The 16,371-nt window shown below is 41.5% G+C and overlaps 2 long non-coding RNA genes across 2 annotated transcripts; one reads left to right on the top strand and one right to left on the bottom strand.

Moving 5' to 3' along the window:
* The first annotated feature begins 5,457 nt into the window (after window positions 1-5,457).
* LOC146679573 (uncharacterized) lies at window positions 5,458-6,098 on the top strand. Its single transcript, XR_014918551.1, has 2 exons — window positions 5,458-5,518; window positions 6,036-6,098. It is a non-coding gene; the product is annotated as an uncharacterized LOC146679573 (long non-coding RNA).
* A 3,337-nt stretch (window positions 6,099-9,435) lies between these two features.
* Window positions 9,436-14,034, bottom strand: LOC146679572 (uncharacterized). The gene is made up of 2 exons (XR_014918538.1): window positions 11,263-14,034; window positions 9,436-11,095 (listed from the first exon to the last, which is right to left on the bottom strand). It is a non-coding gene; the product is annotated as an uncharacterized LOC146679572 (long non-coding RNA).
* Window positions 14,035-16,371: the final 2,337 nt, after the last annotated feature.

The raw sequence follows: 16,371 nt of genomic DNA, 5'->3' as shown, positions 1-16,371 counted from the left end.
ACATCACAGTGTTTTTGTGCACTGTGCAAAAGTAATTGCCTCTGATTGTGAGTGAGAGCAGTGATTTTGCGGATCACAAGCTATTGTAAAGGGGAAAAAAAGAGTGAAAAAGAGACAAATTACATTGTAGACGAAGAAAAATAATCATAGGAAAAAGGTTTTGTGTTGATCAGCCGAAAAACAACTACAATGTCATTTTCTGCTTTTAAGAAAGGATTGTTCACACAAACACAGAGAGAGAGAGAGAGATGTGTTGATTAAGCAGTGATGATGATAATGAAAATGTCTTAGTTTGTCACTTTCAGGTGAAAAGCAGACCTGAATCAATTTTCCACATGCAGCGGTCGGAAGAAAGTTATAGTTTAACATCATTGGAAACGTTCAGGCCAAGTTTCTGGCTGACTTATTTACAGCACCATGTGTTTCTCAACCTCACAAGCAAGCTCACACCTCCCTGAAGACAAGGAATGCAGCTCCAAAGCAATAACATGGCAGATAAAGAGACAGCAGCAAAGTCCTGAACAAAAAGTCCCAGCGAGCAGCAGCAATGTGGACAAACAGCACCAGAGAAGAAGAGCAAACCCATCATCCTGACTGATCGGATGAATGGCACTGTGTTTCCAACAAGCTGCAACTTCACTATGCATGTGAAGAAAACTTTTGAGGAGAACTGAGGAGACTGTTGGAGTTTGACATTTGCCACCTGTGGAGTAAAATGGCAAGAAGAGACAGTGGAACACAGGACAAAGCTGAAGGAGAACTGCCGGCTGTGGACTGTTGAAAGTGGGAGAGGACAAGAGAGTGAGAGGACAACAGAGTGAGAGTAAGTGGAAACACAGAGGAATGCTGTTATTAAATGTGGGAAATCAAAATTTGGGTTAGCAAACCTGGGGAAAAGAAAACTGACTGTTTAAGTTGGAAAATTGAGACAGAGTCTGAAACAAATAGAAACATACAAAATCACACAAACAAGCAGAACATGCATTAACCCTACTAACAATTCCAAACACAAAATGACTCATGAAGACTCATAGCACATTAATTAAGAAATGATTAAATAATAGCAGAGAAGTGTGTAGGAAAGGCAGCTTTAAGAACATGCTCTGCTGGAGATGCAGCTCCACAGACATGCATTAGACCTGCCTAATAACACAAACACCCATCCAATGAAAATTAGCTTGTTATCTTTCATCAGTGTTAAAATAGTGTCAATTTAGCAGACACTTGTTATCAAATACTGAATTTATCCTAAAGAAAAAAAAATTGACTCTCTAGGTTGCAGGACAACAATTTAACCTTTGTGGGGGGAAAAAGATCCTGGTTTGACTAACCAGTGATCAGACAATAAATTTAGTGTTAAAATGGTAAATTGGGAGAAGCTTCCTGCTTGATTAATGCAGCATAAGTGATTTACTGTATGAGGGGAATTGTCTTTTGTGATACTATTTTGAACATGCTTTCCTGTTGTCCTGTCAACTTAGTGGGTTAATAGCTGATATGCAAATTAGTTGATCGGTTCTTAGATTAATGAAAGGTGACTGAATTCTAGCACGAGTGAATGAGATGTGTTGGAGTTGTTGTGTTGAGTGGAGACTCTAAAACACTGAGTTTCCTGCTTTGATGTGCGAGTGAATTCTGTATCTAGATATACAACTCTGAATACGTCAGAACAAACTTTTTTTATGAAGTGCATGACAGCATGTCACATGTTTTATGATGAAGGGAAAAGGAAAATTGAATAAAATAGATCTGTGGCCTAAATGAGTGAAGAGCACAGACCTGGTGATTAAACTCATAGCTAATAAGACACATTAGGCTTATGTGTGTGTTGTGCAGCTGATGGTTGGCTTGGAGTGAATCTAGCTGATGATTTTTCTTCTGTTGTGAAGTCGAGCCTGCCGATTAGTATGATGGTATGATGAACCATGCTAATGGTATGATTTACCCTCCTGAGATGAGGAGTTTGTGTCATGACTTAACAAGGCCTTTTTATTTTGATACTTTCACAGTGCACTGAAAGTTTTGTTTGATAATCTCTGTTATTTTTCATTTTTATCTTTTGAACAGGCACTGATTTTGTTTGTCTATTTCTTTTCTTTAAGCAGATCTGCACGTCAGAAATTAAAAGTGCTATACGACCTGTCGAGAAAGCCTTACAAGTGAGTTTTCTCCACATTAAAATGGGCTCAGGAGAAAGCCACTTATTTGGGACAATTATTAAATGAATGTCCCAGCCTAAACCGGATTCAGCAAGGTAATCCGATCTAGAAGTTCTTTTTCTTTTTGAAATGACGTCATTTTGCTGGAAGTGGAAACTAAATGCGACGACAGGTTCCACTATCAGCAAAGAATGAATGAATGAATGGAAATAAAGAACAAACTGACTGACTGGTAAAAGCCGACAGGACATGACCACGACTCAAGGTTAACCTCCACCTAGACAGGACAAAAGGGTGGATGAATTTATGTGTTTTTTGTTACAGGAGCAGAAAGATGACAGCAACATTCGCAGTTGCATGACGATTTAATCTTTTAAATGCCATCTTTTCTGTCTGTGAATTTACTATGTGTGTGTCATCCACTAACTTGTGTTGCTCACAGACATTACTGTGAGAAAGTGTACACACCTGCGCAGCGCTAACATTTACATTTCTTTTTACAGCAGATGATTAATCATGTGTTTGATCATGTGATTTATAAGAGGATTAGTTAATGTTTTCCTACTACAGGATTTCTGGGTTTATATGTGACTGTCATTCTTTCCACAGCTAGGGTTGGCTACCTTTATGGTGTTTTTATGGCACCTCTGGAACCTGTTGACCTGTGTCTGACCTCCGTCTGACCACAGTCAATGTGTATTGCTAATGTTTGTTTCTTTGAGAATGCTGTGGAGGATTCGGCAGAAGCGGACAAGTGACATGAGTAAAACAAATATGAGGTTACGGTGTTTCTGGGAAAGTTGAATATGGGCTCTTAGCTGGCCACTTTGAGCCCATAGTAATATATGAGTGGAGTGAATTTGCTTAAGAGAAGTCACCGATTACATTAATGTTAACTGAGCACATGGGATGATCCATGTCTGAGGCAAATTAGGGAAATAATTGTAGTTTCCCGATTTGAGAAAACCTGCACATGACACTTGTCTTGCTGATGTTGAATGCTTATTACTCTTCTGATATATTGTTTATAAGAGTGAAGTTGATTTTATTGTATGCAGGCTCCTGGTGGAGCCAGTTTTTAAGACAGGGATCCTGGTTTGGTGAGTTGACGCATGGTTGTCCATGCGTCAAGAGGTGGGGTCCAGAATTAACATTAAACAATGTTTACTATTATTGTTGCAGTGATTTGTGTGATTAGCTGTTTATTTACAAGTATTAAATCTATGCAAGTGGTGCATCCATGTTAAGATGAGGCTTTGATGGCCTATTAGTGAAGTTCACTGAACTAAAGAATGTGGTTTGATGATTGTTGACATGCTCTCCAAATAGAAGTCTTTCTGAAATACAGGTGCAGCAGTGAGAAGCGAGAAACATTCCAGGCATAGCCCAGGCAGTGGTTGAGGTCAAAGGTCAAGCTGGTTGGGGCCCATCATGAGATCAGACCTTGGAGCCACAGCAAGGACCATGAAACTGCCTGCAAAATAGCGGAGAGACCCTCCTGGATTTATCAGAGCCACTGCAAAGAGGTCGAGGTCCCAGGAAACCCCAGCACCCTCAAGACAGCACAATAGAGAAATCTCACACTTGGTTGTTTCGGTGGTGAGGGGGGAGTGCTGATTGAGCCCCCGTAGGGTAAGCTCGCACTTCAACCTCCAGCCTCTGATCAACTCTAGGGCAACCAAGTGCGAGGCGTGATGGCTGAATCAGCTGAACCAGGAGGAAGGCAGAGAAGCTGAGTGTTTTGAGACAGATCCAGCAGGCCCAAAATCAGGACTATCCATGACGAGAAGGAGTGCCTGAGAGGATCGTCCACAGGATGGGAGCTGAGGCCAGGAGAGAGACTTCAGGAGGATCAGAGATCATCTTCAGCAGCGTAGGGACAGGAAAACTCGAGGGATGACGGGAGCGTGCCAGGCTCCATCGACAGCGCAGAAGGAGTTCGAGGATGACATCATGATTCTGTGAAAAGCACAGGAACCAGAAGCTATGGTGGTGATGACAGCAGTTTCCTATGAACATCACCTAATGCTGTGCCACTGTACTGTGAATACGATGATACCCTGAAGACTGCTGGGATCACAACAGCAGTAAGATAATGGACACCTGCACCCTTTCCACAGAGGTGTTTCTCTGCAGAGCGTGGACAATGAAGGAGTCATAAATATCCCCCTCACAGGACGAAGGCTTGAATGAGGTGATGGGGGTTGGTAGAGGCCATAAAACTAGAGTGCTGAGAGGTCTGCAGCTTTGGAAATAGCTGAGACCCATGTTGACAAACAACAAAACTAACTAGTATGTTTGAATGTTTATTCTACATACATTTGGACTCTGGTCCTATGGAAAGTGATGGAAACAACTGGAAGAGACATTCATGACGCCCTGCAGAACTCAAACCACTCTGCAGAGAGACATGTGATTTGCACACCTGGAGAAAACACCACCAAGCTGAGATGGTTTTGAAAATGTTACTTTCTTATTTTCACTATTAAATTAACAATTTCTTTGTTTGTTTGTAGGATGCAGTTTGCCATGAGATGAGCTCAATGAGGAATGGGATAACCGCTAATACATTTGTTAAACTGTGTATTTTTTCAGTAATTTAGGGTGATTTGACATATGCTGAATATAACAATGTTTGCATTGAAACTGTCAGACATGAGGTATTCGTAACTGGGGACTTTTCAAGCATAAACGTCAATAAGGGGGGAATGTTAGATTTTGTATTGTTGATTGTCATTTATGCTTAGAAACATTTACTCATATATGCTTAGAAGTATATAATCATTGGTAGATTGAAAGGATATCTCATCCTAAAAGAGGTCTGTATTAACTCTGTGTAGAGGGGGGTGCATACATTCCTCTATTCAGTATCCTTGGTATAAATCACATACTCCCTAGGAGAGTTTATCTTTGATTTATGGTATAGCAAGCACACGTATATCTGTTTAAGTATAAGAGCCTTTTGTTAGATGGACCCAGACGTCCTGGCACCAGCTAGCACCAGAGTCTTCACAGGGTCACATCTTGACCCCACACACACACACACACACACACACACACACACACACACACACACACACACACACACACACACACACGGTACTCTTTGTTTGTATGTAGAAGTCATATGTTAATGAACTTATGCATATTCATGTAACCTCAATAAAAGAACAGTGGTACGGGAGAACGGACGAGAGCAACTGGGGTCAAGCGAAGGGACGGCGCTTTGTCCGGTTTTCTCCCGTGCACGAGAAACATGAAGAAGCTTGCCTACTTGTGTCTTGCTTTGCAGTGTAATTATATTGTCTCCAACGTTCCAGCGGATGGGTTCAAGCTACAAACCTATCATAGGTAACGAGGTAAGTTCCATGTCTGAGTCAGAGTCGTCTGGGCAGTGTGCCATTGCGATTTCAAAAAAATTAAGCCGCTCCAGGGCACAGCGCAGTTATTGATATAGCAGTAAAAGAGTCAGTTAGGTCAGACTAGAAAGACAAAACTGCAAAAATGCGTTCAAGATTAAATTTAGAAAAACCACAAATAAAATTTCGCCCAACAACTGAAATTAGACTGGAGTGATCAGAACCATGTTATTACAATAGCATGTCTGCAACACTAGAGCTCAATGCAAGATTAGTTTTAAGTCGTTTCGTTATACTGAGCCGAAGACCAGCACCAACGGTTGTAGTCGGCCAAGCTATCACTTACATGTGCTACAGTCAGTCTCAGCAGAGGGAAAGGGGAATGAAAAGCCAGCAGAAATGTTCATGTCCAGGCTCTCCACAGAAGAATTAATCCTTAGAAGACGAAACCAACAACAAATAACAAATCCACGGAGTCCATTCGCGTCGCGGAGTCAGCTTCTCTCTTTCTCCCAAGCGGAGCAGCGGCACACCACGGTATCCAGAAATTAGTCGGGTCCCACCTGAGCTGAGGCTGCGGCCATGGCTGGAGAAAACGTCCGAGTGTCCGCAAAACTGGGGGGATTTCCGAGACAGTTCACGTGCTAGAAGAGAAGAATCCTCGGCGGGATGCAAAAATCGTCTGAAGTCCAAGGGGAAAAAGTTCGGGCGCCAGTTGTAACGTGCAGTGGAGATGAAGCCAGCCGCGGAGGTGTGCAGGTGGATAGCGAATGAGCAACAGCTTCTGACTTTCCAAAAAGTACTCATTTATTTACAATATCAAAAATAAAAGTGCTACCTCTACCACACATTACTAAAGAGCACACTAGTCCGCGTACACACGGGAGCATCCATTACAGGAGGAGTTCGAAGAAGAACAAAAAGGGGGTGACACCAGTCGTGAGACAGGAGGCGCCGCCATGTGGTGATACACTGCATTACAATAGCAACTGTTACAATATAAATATTGTTCTGAGAGGCTTTTTGTTGGTTGAGTCTGAAATTGATTGTATGTACAATTCATATCCTTATAAAACGGCAGAAATATGGTGTTTTATTAATAAACTTACATTTATGGCAGTGGCGTGTCTAGAAAATTTTTGTTGGGGGGGCCAGGTAGGGGCACAGATTTGGAGAAGGGTGGCAGATGTAATTGGCAGATAATGTTTAAAAAAAATTCTACCAACCATTAACCATAATTCAATAATCCTATAAACCTAATAACCGAATGCGCTTTTAACTCTTATTAGAATGAGATTTTAACCACTCCGGTGCAAAGTTTTTAGATAGTGCGTTGATAAAGTACAAGAGATACAATCAGTGCTTTGTCAGTGTTTACTCAGCATTCAAGGACAGCAATATTTGCATAGTATTTTTACTGACATATACTGCACATATGTTTTGGGCAAAAACATTTTTTAATATTAAAATACGAACATTTGTAGCAAACAATTGACAAATTAGCCAATGCCAATGCAAAACTTTATCTGCCTATTAAAAAAAGAAGATAATCTTCTCACAAACTGGTGTTTGATTTTGAAACAGGGAAAAAGTGGGGAAACAAATGAAAAGACTAACATTTGAATGAAACCTGAAAGCAAGTAAATACTTTCTATGCTGCCTTATGGTAAACTTTGGTAATATTGATAAAGAACAACACTGGCTGATGATGAAATACAGTCAGCTGGCACGGTGACACTGCCAGTATTAACCTGCAGGACTGGACCGGTACAGAAAATCGGGCATTTTGACTAGAGACCGGCCCACCAGGTATTAGAGCCATAAAGCCTTTGAATGAAAACAAACGCTGTGGTGACAGTGATGTACAGTCTTGTTGGTATATGTATGATTTCTATACATTTTACGTCAGATAAAAACTTTGGTTGTAAGATTTAGATAATTATTTAATAAAAGCTAGATATTTTAAATGAGAATAAGAAAGAAAAGTATTTCTTTGTGCCCCCCTCTCCCTGTTAATGCCCTACCTGGCCCCCTGGCAACACTTTGCTAGACCCGCCCCTGCACAGTTACCAGCTGTCAGCTACATAAAAAAGGATCCTGGTGTTGTTTGTCTCTCAGAAACAGTTCATAACTTCCCTTCAACTCATTCATGTGACCTAAAAGGTAAACCTGTTTCTCCATCACCTGTTCAGCTCTGATGATTCAGTAAGGACATCTCCTGGTTTCATCTGCATGTTTCCCTCTCACCACATATACAAACCGACATCACCCAGCAAAGTGGGCGATAAATAAATGAGAGAGAAAAGCCGATCAGCTGATCATTGATCAGTTTCATGATTGAAGTAGCAGCAGGAGAGAGAGGAGAGAGAATGGGAGAAGAAGAGGCAGCTGTGCAGCGTAAAGACAGAATAACTCCAGCTTTGTGTCTTTTTCCATTCTAGCTAAAGTCCGGGACAAACTGCGCCTCTTCTCAGCTCAATACGAAACGTGTAATATTTTCTCTGAATGAGGGACCATTCCATTTTTTTAAGGAGCCGTTGGCATGAATAAAATAAAGTTCACTATCAATAACATCATAGCACCCACCCAGCTGTATAAAAACTCCATCAAGCTGGCTAGAACGCAGTACGAGTTATTGCAACTGAGGGTAAAGTCAGCACAACGAAAATAAACTCCACCTAAACTTAGTTTATATCTGACCCAGATAGACTGCAGGTCATAACTTCTTACCTGAAGTTCAGTTCACCTGACACTCGGACTGGCGGCTGCCTCGAGTCTCTCCTCCTGCCTCTCCTTCCCTCATCCACCTGCTGGCCTCTGTGGAAGCCCCGCCATAGCCACCACCAAACAACGGAGTTATTTTTACACATCGACCTGCATCTTATAACTCATAACTCTTATGTTAGCTGCCCTCAGTAGCATACTGTCTGAAATATTCGACGGCTGCAAAAATTCTTTAAGTGTTATTTTTTCCTTGGGATTCTAATTTCACCGAAGTTTACTAAACTCAACAAACTTAATATTACTTACCGGGACATTTATTCTGTCCTCATTTTCTTTCACCGAAAAATTGTTTCCTGCAGTGTTGTCCTTCGTGCTTGGCTCGCCTACCTTTGCTAACGTGATGCGCATAGCGCAGAAGCCGATGCTGCATTCACTTACACTCGGATATCTGAGCTTCACCGTGAAAACATAATCGGACATTTGATATTTGATTGAATTTTATTGTTTTACCTTTGGGGTGGCACCTGGGGTGGCCAGTCTGGTTGGGGGGGTGGCCTGTGCCCCCCCAGGCCACCCCCCCAACCAGACTGGCCACCCCGCTGGACACGCCATTGATTTATGGATATAAAATAGCTAAAAGTATTAACATGCCTCAGAGAAATCACTAATAACACTAAGGGCTGGACGGATTTGATTTGCATTCTTCAAGAAGAGTGTGGTGTCATCAGCTAGCTGGCTGATGATGAGCTCCTTATCAGCTGTGCTGATTCCTTGTATAACAGGTCAAATCTCGGGGTGGAGTCTTAATCATTTTAATTGAGCTATTGCCATTCGTGTACAAGGTTTTGATAGCTTTACAGAAAAATGCCAAATTTTTCCAAAGAGTGGAAAATAAATTGATGTTCAATTGTATCAAAAGCCTTTTAAAAATCCAGGAAGAGAATGAAGCTATAGTCAGATACCAAATCAGAGTAATCAAGTAGATCTAAAACCAGTCTCATGTTCTTAGAAAGGTGTCTGTTTCTCATAAAGCCTGATTGTGTCTCATCGATAATTGTGTCCAAGAACTCTTTCATTCTGTTAGCAAGTACTAAAGCCTTAATCTCATAGTCATCATTGAGCAGACAGATGGGTCTCCAATTATCAATAAGAAGTGTCAGGGTTCGAATTTGAGGAAGAGACAAACGACTGCATGGTCTCAGTAGATGTCAGAATAGTGATTTTATTATACATATGTACATATGGGGAAGATGAGCATCACAAGCCTTTTAGAGCCGATCTCCCCCGAACAAGCATCTCACAAGGCTTTTATTACAATGATGACGTCAAGTCCCATGATAAGTATCAGTCAGTTCTCAGATCTCAGGAAGTTCCCCTCACTCCACAAGTTCTCCTTATAAGGCCTCCAGATGTTTCCACTCAGCCCAGCACTCAGAGAAAACCAGTGTGTGGTGTGTATATCTATTCGTGTCTATTGTGAAAGTATATCTATCAGAAAACTGTCCTCAGACAACCCTCCTATTCTTACTAAGTGTGTGTGTACACATGCATGTGTTATATAAGAGCGTGCATGTACTTTCAAGGCCTGTGTACGTGCAGAACTGAACATAGAACCAAGGCAGGGTCCAGCAAGACCCACAGGCTTCTGAGTGATTACAGAACTGTGAAACAGCTTTAAGCAAATAACATGAATAGTACCGAACAACAATAGACTGATTAAAGTACTGATAATCTGTGTAGATTAATGTTAACATAGATATGGTTCAAAGATTATTCTGTCAACTGGTTCAACAATGGTAAATGATTAATGATTGATACTTCTGATTATAACTGTGATCATAAGAATACAAAATAAAATATCTCCTGGTCACATTCCTCCTCTTTGGGCTGGCTTGCCAGCCCAACTCACACCAGGATGTATTTCCAAACCAAACAAACACGTTATGACACTTATCAATCCCAACGCCTCCGTTGTTTTCCAATTTTCCCACAACCCAGCTGTTCTTTTAGCTTCGGACTCGAGTTTCAGCCTGACACGCTTCAGGCCCCTTTACCACCTCCTCTTGGAGTGAAGAAACGCCCTCGGATTCTTCTTTCTTCGACTTCCGGGGTTAGACCACCCTTCAGTCGCTACACAAATCTGTGTGTTTGTTGTCCGTTGTCACCGCCGTGTCCCCCTTTTTGCCAAAAGCCTCTCGAACCACGTTGGTCTCTGGTGTTCCTAGGTTTCGCCAACCCCTTCCTGGTTATCGCTGTGGTTATGGGATCCATCTTATCAAGGAGCCCCAAGGCCATGACACTTGACCCCAGTTGCTGTGAAGGGTCCCCATATCTCCGTGTCCCCGTCTGGTGTCTGTTCCCTTCTCTGCAAGAGACAGAAAGCCAACAGCTCTCCTGCGCTGGCTCTCCTAACCTAATGTTGTTGACTTTGTTTATTCCAATCCTATGCCATGCTTATGTGTGTAAGCGTGCATGCACTTAACACTCTGCACGTGAAGTCAATAGCTCCAATATATCAATCCGATCCGTTGTCGGATGAAGCTTTTGACCTTCACAGACTAAGTGCCAGCTCCTTATAAGCACATTTGCAATGTGTGTATAAAAATGAACAACAGACCTCAAACAAATTGGGCATTCTTAATTCTAACTTGAGTGTAGTACTCAGTTTCTGATCATCTAATTATGCTTCTCACTCGTTCCCTAAATTGTCTAGAAACCTTTAATTTTGCCATACCTAAATTATTAAAACACAGACCAAATGATAGACCCCCTATATAGCTTTTACCTTTATGAGCACACTTCAATAATGAGCAACAACCTGCAATCTGTACCAAAAAATCTTCATGGTCCCACCTGCAATTAAAGATCAAATGCACTTTATACCTGTTTTAATTCTTCCTTATATAGAACCTCCTCAGTTTCCGGTTAGTTGCGATTAGTCTCAATTAATCGTTCTAGTTGTATTTTGCAATTCAGCTAGAAAGCAAACCTGTTAAAGTAAACAGCTTATTTACAACCACCTGCAAATCATAAGAGTAATAAACGATTCAGCACAACAGACAAGTATCATGTTCAGGATTTCTCCAATCATTAAATCACTATTATTGCCACAATTTGCTTTATTCACCCTTTGGGCAATGTTATTCCAAGAGAGAGAGAGCCCCTAATGGCCAGTTAGTGGGCTCTAGGTCAAACTGTCCCCAAATTTGTTATTTGTTATTATTACTTGTTTTCATGTCACTTGTCTGTTTTCTACTGCACCCCTCTCACCAAAGCAAAGCAAACATTAGCAGCACATTGACCGTAGTCAGCCATCCTCATTCCATAGGTGCTATAAAAACATTTCCTGTAAAAGAATCACAGTTTTCAAGACAGGGTGTGTCTCCCCCAACACTCTCACCAGAATACAGTGTAATAGCATCCCCAACTCCTAACCCATAAACACCGTTTCTTCACACATCCGCCCAGAAATCCTGTAATAGAAAAACATTAAAACTGTAACCCTGTAGGGAAGAAAATGTAAATGGTAACGCTGCGCAGTTACCTCTGTAAGCAACACAAGACACAAAAATGGCATTTACAGGTTCACTCATCCTCGAATATTTTGTCATCCTTCTACTCCTGTAAAAAGAAACACACATAAATTCATCCACCCTTTTATCCTATCTAGGTGGAGGTGGTTAACCTTGAGTCATGGTCAAGTCTTGTCATCTTTTACCAGTCAGTCCGTTTGTTTTTATTCCCAGTCTTTCATCCATTCATCCATTCTTTGCTGATAGTGAAACCTGTCGTCGCATTTAGTTTCCACACTCAGCAAAATGACGTCATCTCAAAAAGAAAACAAGAACTTGAATTTGGATTACCTCGCTGAATCCTTTTTTAAACAGGGACTCTCGTTTCTAATTGTCCCCACAAGTGTTTCCTCCAGAACCCATTTCAATGCGGAGAAACTCACTTACAACAATTTTCTCGCCGACGTGTAATGCTTGTAATTTCCGATGTGCAGATCTGCTTAAAGAAAAGATTCACAAACAAAAATCAGTGCACTGTTCAAAATATAAAACAAAATAAAATGAAAAATAACAAAAACAAAATGCAGACGCCCGGGTCTTGAGACTTGTCACTGAATATTCTTCCCATCAATAAAAATACCCACCTAAACCTACACAGAGTCAAATCAACACCACCTCAACCTTTTCATATTCCTAAACCTATATGTTTTGCGTTCGTGAAACAACATTGAACCATTAAGTAATTTGAGCTCTTGAAATGTTTTAATTCTCTTAATTCTGCCAGTTTATTTCCACACTTATTCAATGACTTTTATTCAACTGCTACTTGGTCACTCGAATTTTACCTGTTCAAATTGCCTAGGGTTCAACACAGTCTAGATCCCCGTTATCATGAAACTTGAACGGTGTACGATGATTTACTTACAGTAATTTAGAATCATCACTCAACCTAGCTCTACTACTGGCACTGCGTGACTTTTCTCACACTGGAAACCAGAATTTAGTACAGAACTTTAATGCCTCAGGCAATCGTGCTCAAGGGCTGTCCCCCCTTCTCTTCTTCTTTGTCCGTGTGTTCCTCCTTTATTAAATCTCCATCACAATGACGTGGCGCTCTGAAATAAGACTCACACTGTTAATTCCTCGTTTTCACTCTGCACCACTGCTCAGAGTGTTTTCTTTTCTTTTTAGTGTACAGTAAACAATTAAGTCGAGGCCTTAAGCCCCAGATATCTCGCACAGGCATCGTTTTCATAACCAAACCGCTCTGGACTCTGCTCCCCAGACCACACAAATGCCCTCTGGGCTTATTATTATAGCATATTCTATATTTGACTTTGTTGTGTGCAGCATTGAGCCTTTGTCAGTAAAGCATTCTTCATTGCAGCAGCTGGAGCATTGTGTGTCACTTCTTAGTAAATTAAATCAACATTTTGATTTTAGTGCATGGGTATGTATCAGTTTTCACTCCCTCAACGAGTGCATAAGTGTTCATGTGTGTGTTTCTCTTCATTCTAAGTAGGCGCATGCAGAAGTGTGTGTTCGTGTGTTGGTGTATGTTTGTGTTCATCACCTTCCTGTTCTGTAGTTTAGGTAAACCAGCGGCCTGAAGCATGGCCTAGGGTCCTCCCCTCCTCTTAGGGTCTGTTTTCATCCGTTGTTGCAGCTGCCTGCATCTTCTCCTTGTAACTTGACCCTTTTGCTTCTGTAGCTCTTTCAGGGTTTACTGACGACCTCCTGCTCCAGCAAGCTTCCGCCTGATTTCAAGTCCTGTACGTGAAACTCCACATCTGACTGATGAGTTCCATTAGCAGCCAGCTCCTCCGGAGCCATGCTCAGTTTCTGCTCTGATGCCTTAAGCTCTTACTGAGGGCAAAAACCTCAGAGTCTTTTCCTTCCACGTCAGATCAGAGTCTATTTATGTTGTCTTTCCTTTGCTCCACGGCCTTCTGAAGCTCTGCTGTTCGGCTCTTCTCAGAGGTCAGCATTCTTTTGCTCACCCTCCCTTTTCCTCCGGGCTTAATGCGCGTCTCGTCACAGCTCTGTCAGCTGACGCAGCCTGGGAATTTCCCCCGTGTAGTGAAACGGGCTTTAGGTTTAGTGCTCTCCGTCTCTACTGCATGAGATCGCTTTTTTGCAGCACTATTGACATCCTCAAGTTGTTGTTGTGAGTCCAGCTGCTGTGGCCTTCAGGGGTCAAAGGGTCAAAGATGGTCGCGGAGAGGGCAACGATGGTAGAGGGGAGGGTAGGAGTCCAGGTCAGCTTCGGCTTTCAGAAAAAACAAAGACAAACAAAACAGGCGAACAGGAAAATGATGTTGTGTTGGCTGTGTTGTGTTGGCTGTGTTATCCAGAGAGGCGAGAAACAACGAGGTCTCCTTTCCCCCCTTTTTGTTTTTTCTCACCACATAATCAACTCATAACCCCCCAAGTTGACAGGACAACACAGGTACGTGTTAAAATTCTTAGATCCTGTTTAGAAACCTAAAAAGGAATTTTCTCCCATTCAGTAGTCATTTGTCTCAAACAATCAACAAAAACATATCCCAATTTAACCACTAAATTTGTCGTATCCTCACTTAATCATCAGACCAGTGTCTTTGTCTTTTCACGTTAAGTTGTCGTCCTGCAACCCAGAGAGTCTATTTGTCAGTAGTGGATAAACTATATCATTTAAAAACAGGTGTATGTTAAGTGTCGCTACTTTAATCTTCCATGTACGTGCACATGTATGTAAGCTGTTTCTTCATTGCATGTATGGGTACGTCTGTATATAGAATGGAATAGAATTCCACTTTATTGTCATTGCACATGCACAGGTACAGGGCAACGAAATGCAGTGTATGGGTTAATTTAACTTTTTCTCAAATGAGGCATTTCTCTAACACGCACATGTGTCTATTCCTCACACTTCTCATACCTTTCTCTGGTTGTGTGTGGTTTTATTTGTTTCGGTCATTTACCAGGAACATCTTTTCCTTTTCTCCATGTCTTCCGCCAGAGGTTAACACTGGTGAGATTCAGGGACACAGCACCCAGAGCAGTTCAGCGAGAAAAACCTGCCTAAAACTACATTCCCTCTTTTTTTTTTTTTTTTTTTTTTTTTCCGGGAGGGGTGGGGACAACTCTGGTGTCCAGCCGTGAATTTTTAGCCAAAGCTTGGCCCGTCTTCTGCTGCCGTACTCAGGTTTCCAGGTTAAGAAAAAACACCTGTATGAAGACACTAAACATACATTTAGTATTTGTATAAACATAACTGCCTAAATTATTGAACTCTTGAGGAGGGTTGATTTCAGAATCAGAATCAAAATCAAAAACTTTATTGTCATTGTCATGAGACCAACGAAATTAAGAATGGTCCCCGATCATTGCATCATCCCTAGCAATATCAAAATATAAACAAAACAATAAAATTCAATAAATAAAATAGATAGAATACTTAACATACTAAGTATTCCCACAGTCATGCTTCAGACCATGCATAGATTAACACAAGAGTGGCATGGTGGACATTTTGTAGTATTCAGATGTGTTATTGCAGTTGGATAACAGCTGTGTTTGAGTCTATTAGTCCTTGCTCTGATTGCCCTGTACCGTCTGTCTTAGGGCAACAGTTCGAACAGGGAGTGGCCAGGATGTGAGGTGTCTTTCATGATGTTTTGGGCCTTTTTAAAACAGTGGGCGTTGTTTGACTCTTTACTACTTTAAACCCCACCATAACAATTTCTCACTCACAAACTTCTATGCATCCATTTAAACATGCGAAGGCAGCACAAATTCACACTCATACCCCTACAGCAAAGCTTTAACATAACCACAATGCAACTCCTCCCTTAAACGGGAGAAATCACCCTGAATCAACCAACTCTATATAAAACGTCAAACAAAGATAAACCACAAACATTTCTACACTTCTGTGTCTTCCACGCAGCACAATAGGCAGAAAAACACCAATTACTCACAGTCTATTGAATTTATACTTAACATCACAACAAAAGAAAAACCTGCTCTTTTCACAACTCTCACAGCTAAAGTCGCCAACTCCAAAACCACAGAATTAAATCAATATAGTCAAAACTCTTACCCAGAGCCTCTGAAATAATAAAAAATCACCAAATACTCGGTTACTCTTTTCACTCGCTCCTTCCCACTCCCTTCTTCCTCATACAGCATACACGCTCGCTCCCGCGGACCCACTCGGCCCCGCGGGCTCACTCGGCCCCCACCTTTTTTCTCTCACAGAGACAGAGAGAGACCCTTTTCCTTTTTTATTTTTCTCCAGCACACATACACACACAGAATCCCAACTGAGAGAAAGAGGGAGAGAAGAGAAAAGATTTTTACTAGAGATGAAGTCTTTAGCCGGAGTTTCAGATCTAACAGATTTATACAACTTATTTACACACACCGGTAATTTATAATCTATATACACACGGGCCCGCATAGACGTCATATGCCACAAGAGGTTACACCTAACTTTTTGACTAATTTAAAAGCACCTATAGCCCAGGCCTAGCCTTGCTGGTCAATACACGCCTCGGGAACGCCCTCCCGATAGCGCTCGAATTCCTAAGAAAACACCATATGCCAGAACAACTTTATCTCACTTCTCTATTT

This window comes from Copadichromis virginalis, unplaced genomic scaffold, assembly GCF_057382275.1.
Source record: "Copadichromis virginalis isolate Kocher_CV1m ecotype Utaka unplaced genomic scaffold, C_Virginalis_male_GT1.1 unmapped_scaffold_1, whole genome shotgun sequence".
Lineage (NCBI taxonomy): Eukaryota > Metazoa > Chordata > Actinopteri > Cichliformes > Cichlidae > Copadichromis > Copadichromis virginalis.
Note: the sequence above shows the minus strand (reverse complement) of the source record. Positions and strands in the feature narration are given on the sequence as shown.